The 11,613-nt window shown below is 37.0% G+C and overlaps 1 protein-coding gene across 2 annotated transcripts in view; it reads right to left on the bottom strand.

The window, feature by feature from the left end:
* SHISA9 (shisa family member 9) overlaps nt 1-11,613 on the bottom strand; it is a 164,870-nt gene that overhangs the window by 144,151 nt on the left and 9,106 nt on the right. The gene's annotated exons all lie outside the window — the stretch shown is intronic.

The following is an 11,613-nucleotide window of genomic DNA, read 5'->3' as shown; positions in this document are numbered from 1 at the left end:
CACCAGTATGATGATGTTGTACTGCTGGATCACAGCCAGCTCTGCACTGCCTCCTGCAGCACCTTTCTGCAACGTGAAGCACACAGATAATCTGATGCTCAGAGGCATTCAGCTTGCATGCAGTCAGACCAAAAAAAGCTCAGGTTTGCTCTCTGTGGCCAGAGCTCCAGCTGCAAGGGCTCACCATTTCTGATGTGGAGGGGGGGCAGGAACTGCTTCAACACAAGAAGAAGGGTGTACCTGTGTTAGTTCTGTGGACGATGAAAAAAACCTCCATGTCTTAATCCAAGGAAAGTTGGAGAGTGACAGAGTTAGGACCTGTCACTGATATCAAACCCACAAGACAGAGCAAGCAGCCTGCATGGCACTTGCAGTTATCTGACACAGGTCAAATCCAGTGAAATCCATGGCTGCAAGTTACTGTGAGAATATTTCTGCAAGAATCTCCAGCTGATGGAGTATTGATCGTGACAAACTGACTGCCAGGATTCAGACATGCCTGTGATGTCAGACTATGACATGCATATGGTTCTAGTTTTAATTTTCTGGCATGATAATTAAGAAAAAATATTCCTCTTCTGTTAATTCCTTCAAAGCTGAAAAGACTTGTCGGTGTCTGTATGTGAGGAGTATTGAAGTTATAGCCCATGGTCACCAACCTTCAGGGTGCACTGATCTCAAACTCTGTATAGGCTACAGGTACAGGGGGACAGTCAATCCATTTCTACACACATAGATTTCCCAAAGGGAAATATGCATTTAGGACTTCTCCCTTTGTATTTTGCTAGTTAGCCTCAGATTGCTTAACACCAGTGATTTTTACCTCACTGAAGCTGTGCAGCATCTTCTTTCCCAAGAGTGTAAAAAGCCATAAAAGAGGATTAATGCTGCTTTTGAACTCCATTAACTATTGTGTGGATTTTCCACTTAGAAGTATCCAGCACACACTTAATATCATGTAAAATTGAAATAAGAATAATTAGCAATTAATAAATCATCTGCCAAGTTTTGAGCTTGTTTATTCCTCTGACCTTCTGACATATTCTGACTTCTTTCAGACTTTCCTGTACAATTAATTTAGACACTACAAACCAGGCAGGCATCATCCTGAGAAATAAGTTCTTTGATCTAGGGGAAGAGGATGTGCCATAGATTACTCTATCCTTCTTTTCCTGTTTTCCTGGCATTTCCAACTTCTGATGACTAGATCTCACTGTTTGACTCTCAGAGCAGAATTTCAATACTTATTTGATTTATGGATCCAAACTTTGTGCTAACAATGCCCTGTAGGATTTTATTGCACTCAGTAAATAACTCAAGGTTTATTGTTCTTAAAAGAGAACACGGGGAATGTAATTTTTATTTTGTCTAGCTATCTGTTAGTCCCTCTAGTAGCTTTTAACTCCTTTGCCCTTTTTGTTGTTATTGAGATCTCAAGGATGAGATGTTTCCACAGCTGTTAGGAAAACAAATGGCTGAATGGAGACAAAAGGCTGAAGTACAAACTTCATAGTTGTTTGCTTGGTTTGTTCTACTTGCTGATCAGTCAGTACACATATACCAGGATGGGTAACTCCAAAAAAGAGACCAGATTTTCATGGATGGCTTGACTTTCTTTTTAAAAATGTTTGGGTGATTTTGATGCCCATGAAACCTGAAAATCTTTTGCTCTGCATAGGGCAGATAGGTGATTCACACTTTGCAGCATGGCTCTAGTTGTGTGCCTCTGGTTCCAGAAACATCTTCATCTCTCTCTATATATTTGTAGAAATGATGGAAAAGGTGTCACCCAGGAAATAAAGTGCAGCTTGCAAATAAATATTTCAAACCAGATTTTCATGAATAAATGTTAATGGCTCCAAAATGCTAGACTATGACAATACAAGATCATCATAATATAAAATGTGTCATTTGTATGTGCCTGAAAAGAACCCTGCAGCACTGCTGTTCTTTTGTCTGCTGTAATTTGCTTACTCTGAGAGGAAAGAAGCCTAATCTATTTGCATAAAGTTATTTAGACCTCTCTATAAGAGTCATAGGATCACAGCTGGAAAAAAAAATCAGTCAGGTACTTCTTAGCTGAGTGCATTAAATTATTAATATAATAAAAAAATTGTAGAAAAAGCTAGAGTAATAACATAAATTGTATTTTATGTACTTATCTTCTAGAATATATCTGCTAAAATGTGGACCTTTTCAAAGAAGTATAAATAATTTTACCTCTAAATATTCTTAAAGGTTCAGAAGTTTCTGGTATTTGTTGCTGGCTTTGCTACAAACATTTTTATCCACACTTAGTGCCTGACTTCTCTATCACCACAGTCATACCTTTGTATGGTTAAGGAATAGCATACTGGGCTCCCAAGGTAAAATTTTAGTTTATTGACTTTGATTCAAAAATTTCTGGACACAAGATAAATCTCAAACACATACTGGAGAATAAGGAGATGGCTGTTGTAAGTTAATTTTGCTGTTAGTAGCTCTTAAAGAGATCTTTAGTTAAAAATTTAGGCAAAACCCCTTTGCAAATATCTTATCCCTTTTGATTTTCTTTGGATTCTTGAAGATCTTTTGGAGGGCTAATTATTTCTGTGAGAAACTAACTACTTTTGTGAGAAATTGGGGGCTAATTATTTCTTTTCTTAAGACTAATGCTTTACTATGACTTTTGACCAATCAGAATTTCATCTAATTGGTTTTATCTGGCCATTACTCCAAGCACTGTCAGAATCCAGCTTTTGTTGCAAGGCTCACAGGCTGTGCCAACTCCACATCAGTCACACCCACCACCAGTCTGTAACCCAGGGCTGAAAGTCATTCATCTACAGTGCCCCGGGGGTAAATGAAACGCTGGTAGGCATTTGTGTACTTTTCTGTGTTGTGGACTTCGTTCCTACGTTATCCAGGATGGCTGACTGCAGGCTTTCTAAAAAGCAATCAAATCCAGCATCATCAAACAGTATTTGTGGTCACAGAGGAGCAGCTTGTTACGGGCAGCAGAGGAGACAGCAATAGGAAGCACAAGGTTTAGCGTGAGTGGAGAGCGTGTTAAGAGAAAACAATAAAGCAGCTCAAAAGTGATCAGATTAGCCCTGAAAGAGCAACTGTCTACACGGGAAAGGCTGGCTTTTCTTTTCCTGGCTGTAGTGTAAACGTTGAACCAACACAGTGAGAACAAACTTTTCAGGGTTAGAGACAGTTTGTTGGGGACACTTCCAGCTAAACAAATGGTATCTCTAAGGGTGTCCAGGCTTTGTCAGGCACATTCAGGCACATTCTCTTTAGTCTGTGTACGTATAAATAAGTCTTTATCAAGTGTGCCTTTCCTTTAATTGGTAAAGAGTGGATGGTAAAAGGCAATTGGATTATTTTGGATTATGTTACAGATTCATTATGGATTCAGAAGTATAGTTAGAGCCTTAAGCTTGGGTGCAAAGATATGTTACTTAATGTATGTTTCTGAAAGGAACTTATAAGCTGTTTAGATGTGATAATTGAAAATGAAAGATTACATTAAAATCCACATTTTAATCATCTGGGAATGATTACCAATGTAGTTTTGCATCATGGCTCCAGAGATTTTTTCCCAACTATTTCTTCTATTATTAAACTTTTTAAAAAAATTATTTCATAAATATTAAGCACACTTAGTTCCCTTCTTGACTTTATCTTATGATAATAAAATTGGAATCAGAGCCAATGTGTACATTTCGAGGAAAGTTATGATGTAAAGCAGAGAACATAGAACAAAGTACTGAAAATCATTTATGATTGAAACTGTAGATTAAAGTTCGTGCAAACCTCTCTCAGAATAGCATCTCACAATTGCCTGGTAATGTTGGGATGTGTATTCATAAGCTTTTTAATGTATGCAGTCGACCTCTTCTACTTTAGTTTGCAACCACTGTACTTATTCTGCTTGGCAAAGCTGGCATGACTGATTGAAAAATTAAGAATGTTAAATTTCTGATAAGAGCATTTTCACTTCTTAAATACAGTATTATCAAAGATTTGCACAGCCAGAGTGATAAAAATTTATATTTTTTGCTGTGGGTGTACCAGTGTACAATAGTTAACACTTGCACCTGAATGCATGGACAGAAACCAACATATCAGTGAATTTATGGGTTTATAATTTTTTTTTTTACAAATCTATGACTTTTGAGACAAAATATGAGGGTGGGAGTTCAAGGATTTAGAGAGATGATTAAGCTGTAAGTCAGCAGTTAAATCAGCATTGTTTTGGCAAGGGCAGTTTGTGTGAAGGGACTTTCAAACCAGCAGGGAAAGCAAAAGGTACTTTTTGTTTGCCTTTCAGTGAAGTAACTCTTGCTATATCAAAAAATAAGCTGTATCAGTCTCTAGTCATCATTTTAAGGAGCACAAATCTGGCAGAATACAATCCATGCTGTTGGACTGTTGGATTTTTTTTCAAAACATGATCCCCATTAGTTTGGCATTGTTTTCTACACCGGTTTTTGACATTAAGAATCCCAGTGATATGAAAGATGCAACAGGCACGAAGCACTGATGGCTGATGTTGCTGAGAGCTGTGGTTAATAGTGGGAATATCTGGCAGTGGAAGTGATTCCACACTGAGGACACTGCTATTCAGCATGCCTGTCCAAAGACAAAGCAGAATTTTAGATATTAAATTGAGTAGTTGGTGATAGGAACAGCACCTCAATCGGTAAAATGGAGATTGCAAAGTGGAAGTGGAATCACAAGGGAAACACATCCTGTTTTCCAAAGATATTGAACTTTTCATCTTGCGGATGTAAATATATCCCTGTACCATTGGGCAACATTTCAGAGTACTAATCTGCACCCCAATGACAGCAAAATGAGTCTCATCCTTTATATGTGCTTTTCAAGTCTGCTGTTGGGTGACTCAAAGCTGCCTATATAATAGTCTAGTACAGCAATGCTCACTTCTGTCATGCCAATATTTTTATTTTATTAAGTAATCATTCAGCCTTTTAAACAACAATAAAAAATGTAAAAATATATTCTTAGTATTTTATTACAATAATGTTAATTCTTACCACTAAAGGATAATGTCAGTGATTAACTGTATTTCTCCCAAAGACATTTTACATTGATGAATATGTTTATTAAGATATGTCAAATTTCTCTGAATTAAAAGCTGAATAGAAGTAAATGATAGGATGCAAAGCAGTAATCTAATCTAATTGTTCTTATTGTACAATAAATGAAGAAAGAGCAAAAACTTCATTGTTCAGTTCTAATGGAAGTGGTTACATAAGCAGAGCTTATGAAGACCTACCCAATATGGTTCAAAATTAAAACTGCAGGTGGGATCCATAACTATCTCAGAGAGTTTCCAATCAAATCAGATCTAACAAGAAGTATTTTAGAATAAAGGAGAGACCCACTGAACATATGTCATGAGGTTGAGTTCACAGTTTGATTTGATTACAGACCCAGGATGCAATCCCTCACTCCTTGTTCACCCAAAATTTTTGGTTTACTGTTGCTTTGGCTTTGTTTTTTTTTTTTTTTTTTTTTTTTCTCCATTTGCCAGATTAAGCCAACAGGATGATTCCAAAGGTATGGAATTAACTGTATGGTGGAAGTTCTGACATATTGCACTTGGTGAAGATTGGCATAGTTATAAATAAAAAGCTATTGTGTATGATAAGTAGAAACATTTTTAAAATCAACCCTTTTTCCCAAAAAACTTTAATTGATGAAAGCCACTAGCAGTCAATGACAAATGAGATATTTAATTTGTTTTACTTTTTGTCTTTCCTAAACAAACCCAGAAGCTCTCATTCTCAGGTTGTAATTAACTTCCTAGATAATATTCACTGGTGTTTCAAGAAGTTTCATAGTACCTTCTCCTAAATCAGCATTATGCATCTGAATCAAATTCTGAATGTAAATTGAAAACTTTTGATTAACGATTATGAGGCTAAACACACATTCAGAACTGATTAAAAATTACTGTCTTACAGTGACTGAGTTGCAAGAGGAATTCATTTTCTGACTTAAGTCTTCAGAATTTAATTTTCGGGAAATTTGGGTTCCAGCATGGAAGCTCTGGATACCTGGAATGTATTGCTGTAGTTATATTAACAAAAATTCTGTCACCAATTTGCTAATGGTTTAAAGTTCTACTTGTAGCATGATTTCCATTAGAAATTAATTTAAAGGGGTTTAAAAAGTAGTCTCAAGATAACTGTGACAAAGCTGCTTGCAGTTTCTAACCTCAAACCGAAATTGTATTTAAAAAATGCAGTATTTACTTTGACATGGCTGATGGCAGGAGTCCGGGCTTTTTCTTGGATGATTAGTTTGTAAAATGTATAATTTAAATGTGAACTTTGTCCTACTTGTGGTCTATGACAATCAGAATGCCATAAGTAGCTCTCTCCCAGGGTTAACTGAAAACTAAGCTTGTGTTTAGTTCAGGTATTTAATCTAAATTATCAGAATTTGTTTAAATAGTGTTAAGGTGCTTCCTGTATAGATCACAGGACCCCCAGTAAAGTGAGGTTTGGCACACTGAGATTAAGGCTTTAAATGGAAGCAAGTTCCCAATACTTTCTGACTGCAGTCCCTGCCCTCTGTCACAGCACAGGAGCTTCTTGTGAACTAAGGACGTCCTCAGCTAAGCTGGACATTTTATTCTCCCTCATCCTTCACTGTCCTGGAGCGCTCCATCAGTAGCACTTCTTCACTCCTCCTGTCATTCTGCTAAAACTATCTTTTTCTTGGCTGAAAACTTATTAGTATTGTCCATCTTTCCACTCATAAAACACGGCTGTGGCCCTGTCTGTTCAGCTCCACTCCTCTGCTTCTCCTTTGTCCTGCTGAGTGAGTGGACAAAGAGCCAACTAAAGTTTATGAAGAAAAGAGTGCAATTCCTCTGTGCATATAGCCCAAAAAAAGGCATTTTTACTGTAGCCAAACAACCTAGATTGCAACAAGGCCAAACATTTGCTCAGCCCTGTGGATTTTGCAGCCCTGTGTCTGAAGTGTTTGGGTGAAATTTCAAGGCCCCCATCACCAGAAGCGCTTTGAGTCTGCACATTTTCAACCACTAATTCTTCTACAGTTACTGTGTAAGCAAATTAGTTATCATGTTTGATCCACTTCAAGAGCTTTGCATTTGGAACAATAGCACTTCTCTTTACTGAAGTTTCTCAATAAGCCCCTACTTTCTAGTGAGCAACAGTAGGAAGGACATTGAGGCAACGCAATACAATGAATCATCTCATGTCAACATGTTTTGGTCTGTTAAACATAAAAGTAATCAGTTTGCCAAAGACAACCATAAAAAAAAAAAAAAAGCATATTCACTAGGGAGCGAAAGAGACCACCAAAAATTCTTGCAAATTCAAGAATTGAATTCTTGCAAATTCACAGCATGAAATTAGTGACAGTTCCTCTCACTGGACAACACAGGCTGAGCTTCTACTTACAGAAACAGGGGAAAGCCCAGGAAGGTGCAATACAAAATGCTTATTCTAATATACAAGGACTTCAAAGCATACCCTCCTATGTAAATGCCAACTGTCTCAACACAGAAATAAAGAAAAAACAAAAGTTAATTTATCATAAGGCACCAGTTACAGAAATGTCTTGGCTTTGTTTTCAGCATTAGCATTTGTTGTGAGTCCGTATCCAGGACAACTGACAATCAAATGCAGCAGCAAACACATTGCTGCATTTATTTGAAAAAATAGTCATTTTAATCACATGGGCTGCATATCTTTGGCTAATATTAAAATTGACCATTTGGCAACACTTACTTCTTTGAATGGTGAGTTAAAATCCCTTTTTTTTTTTTTAAGTTAAATTCAAAATAATGAAATAATTCATACATGTTAAACTAAGTAAAGCTAGCATTTTTCATCTTAAAACCTCCTCAATGTATAATTGCCTTCCCTTTAAAGTCACCTTTATCTTGGGAACCTGCATAAATTGTTTAAATTCACTAGTGCCAGGCTAGTTATTGGGAAAGAGTAACAGAGCTTTTACTGCTCATTAGGAAAAGTGCCTGTGGATTGCACTACCTTCAGTATTTTTTCTCTCTGCTATCATAGATCATGAATCAGAAATAATAGCAGTAATCACATTTCAGAAATGAGGATGAAGCTACAAAGCCTTCTAACTCCCACTACAGCAGTGTTGTAATCCCAGCAACTTAAATAAATCCCTTACATCTAACACAATAAGTAGAAAAAAAGAGGAAAAAAAAAAAAAAAAAGACAATATCTCAAATGCTGCTGCTTTATTAAGATTCATGAAAGTCAGAGATGAACACAACTCAAATTCAACAGAAAGATTTGGGTTTGCTTTTATGTTTTTAACATAACTTTTAAATGCCCCCCTTTGTTTTCATTTTGTTTTATTTACCATCTCCTCTTAGAAGACTTGAGTGCTTGTTTACAAAGCACCACTCCACTCTAATGTGAGTGAATGAAGGGAAATAGCAGAAAACTAATCCTAAGGAAAGCACAGTATTGGAAGAAAATTATGACAACTGACAACCACTAAGAAAAAAATTGTTTGTACTAAAAATCATCTGGGTTGTCTGGATTAACATGGGCAAAGAAAAAGAAATTTGTGTTTTCCCACAACCTCCAATATGTCTGTTCTTTTCTGAGTATCAGAAGAGAAGGGACAAGGAACTGAGTAAACTTCAAGGTGCTGAAAAAAGATCTTTTGGATTCCACTGGCCTGGGAGTTTTGGCAAATAGCTGAGCTAACAGCAGGCAGCACAGAAAATCTTTGTCCTCTGGTAACAAACAGTCCAGAAACAGAAACACATTCATTTTCAGTGTCAGAGATCATGTTTAGTTTGTCATTTTGACAAAAGAGCTTCCCTTCATAAAACACTTTCAGAATAGGTTGGCAACATCAGCAAAATATTTTCAAGAGGACAGAAAGAGCAAATGAACATTCAAACCAGAACATTTTTAATAATGTTAGGCCTTCAGTGGTTTGTCTTCAGTCTTCTGAAAGACACAATATGGAAGGGGTCCCTAATGCCTAAGAAATTCCTCCTGCCCTCTTCATATCTATGGACCACCATGAAAAGTACATCAGCCTCAAATATTTAAGTCTCCTTTTGAGATGGAAAGTAGATAGAAAGTGATAACTTAGACAACTTTAAAAATACATGTTAAAGTTTATGATACAATAATTTTATACTATTTTATTTTCTCTATATAAGAGAAGACCTGGAATAGAATTTCTATGAAAGCTGTAATTCACTCTGGTTTATTTGCTTGTAAAAATCCCCCAAAAAGCCTGTTACTTTTCCAGCACTAGTAGTAAGTAATGCTTCACTGCCAAAGTTTCTGCCAGCAATATCCAATCTTGCAGCGTTTCAGAACTCCACTATAAAATACCAATTTGCTAAAATACTGGCTTGGAAAATTTGTCTTAATCATTTGTCTTTATAAAGGCTTTTTTCTGCACCATAAATGCACATGCTTTCAACAGACTTCAATCATCTGTGATGTTCTGGCTAATTCTAGTAGGTCATTTAGGCGTGTTTTACATGAGTTTATGAGAATAAAATGGCAACAAATACAGAACAATGATCCACTTGCTCTGAAGTAAGTGTATGCAATATTGGTTATAGAATGCCTGGAGCAATTTCCCCGCTTGAAGGTTTGCACTGAACAATCTAAAATCATTGACTTTATGCATAAAGTTGATTAAAGAGTGAAACAGTTCCCATCATAGCTTGCTGGCTGCTGAGGGTTCCTTCTGCAGCAGGAGTGCTTGAGATGCCTGGGAAGCAGTTTTGGGACTGCCCCTCTCCACTGCCCAGTGGATTAACAGCTCCAAAGCAGCAATAGTGCTTATATGGTATAAATTGCAGTGGTGCAAGAGCTGTTTCACACAGAATTGCCAGAGGGCCATAGTCTGAGACAGAGCTGGTATGGGTGATGGGCTCATCACAAACCAACATCCTCTTAAATGTAGCTTTTTTTTCTCTTCCTTGATGCAGTAACTGTGTGGCTCTGAGTTGCATTTTATGCAAGAGTTCATAGAAGCCAGACTTAAATCGGAATTCAAATTCAAGAAACACTGAGTTTAAAGGCCTGCTGTGTTATGTCGTATATTGTAGTATGCAATGAGTTTTAAGAAAAATATCTGTGTGATCAGTACAAAAATCTAGATACAATCAATGCAGTGAGGACCTCTTTCCTTTCTGGCTCCTTCATTAACTGGGACGCTGAATAAACATTTCACACGTGAGAAAAAAAGAAAGACTGGACCCAAACTCCATTACCATGTGGTACCATTCTTGAAAACATGGTCACAGGAAAGATCAGACAGAGCAAAGAGCTTATAGACAGAGCAAAGAGAGACACAGGGCATATTCCCATTCTCCTTAAACCTTCCAAAGTCAACCAGCTCAGCTCCAGGGGCCTGAGCAGCTCTGACTGCCAGGGAAGTTTGTGTTTCTGTAGGTCAGGGGTGGAAGCTGCAGGGCAGGCAGGTGAGGTGTCACACCCCACTCCCTGGGGTACCTTTAGCAGAGCCACACCTTTAAATCTCTTCTGTTACTCGGTAACAGCTCACACAAGGAATCCCCCTCAGCCTCTCCCACCAAACAGGCACCAGGAGTGCATCCAGCTTATGGATCTGCGCTTTCTCTCATTGTTTTTACACCCTTCCACAAAAAAGAACCCACTAAAATCTCACATCGTCGCACAATGCAGTCCAAATAAAACTCCAAATATCAGCAAATTTTCTGCTTTCTATAGTTAAGGAAAAGATGAGTGGAAATGCTTTAAATGTTTCAAAATCCAGTACCAAGGCAGTAAAAGTAAATTTGCAGCAAAATGCACATCTACACCGATCAACAGCACAGAACAAAGCCATCCACTGCCCAACAATCTAAACCTTCCTGAATGATACCTTTTTACTTTATAAATATATTGAACTTGAATTTGTAAATATATCTGTAATTTGTAAGGTTATATATATGTATATATATTTAAGATATGGTTGAATATAAGATACATAAATAGATATCCAAATTGAAACTGTGGTGGCATTGTTCATCACAAGATTAATATTTATCAGAGCATGAGAATGTGGTCTAATACAGACTGAGAAATAAGTTGCCTAGAACCTCAGAACCACTTGAAATATCACCATATTTCCTCTGAAGCTCCAAGGTGCATCTTTTTTCTTGCCTTCAATAATGTAAACACGTAACAGCAGACACAGAATTAAAATATTATTTAAAAATTTAAATATTTATCTTCTTTTCATCTTTCCCTTAAGAAAGTGAAAACCACATACAACCTGACAATATCCAGGAAAGTATTTAATTAATTTCCTAGAGGTTATGATGTAACAGCCTAATGAGCCCATTTCCTTATTGGATATTACGCCCTATGAAACATGTTAAATCTGGCTGTAACCTTAACAGTCTGTATTTCAGTAAAGCAAAACACAGGATAAGGCAAAGGTTGGTGAGCTGAGCAAAAACACCAGGTAGAAGGAGACAAAGATACAAAACCAATGTCAGTCAAACAAGATGACTAGCTAAAAACAAATATAATAACTAATTTTCCTATTCAAAATTTCTTTCTCTCCCTGTTGTACTATTTGCAC

This window comes from Empidonax traillii, unplaced genomic scaffold (assembly GCF_003031625.1).
Source record: "Empidonax traillii isolate 1590-97213 ecotype Southwest subspecies unplaced genomic scaffold, ASM303162v1 scaffold166:size2381449, whole genome shotgun sequence".
NCBI lineage: Eukaryota > Metazoa > Chordata > Aves > Passeriformes > Tyrannidae > Empidonax > Empidonax traillii.
Note: the sequence above shows the minus strand (reverse complement) of the source record. Positions and strands in the feature narration are given on the sequence as shown.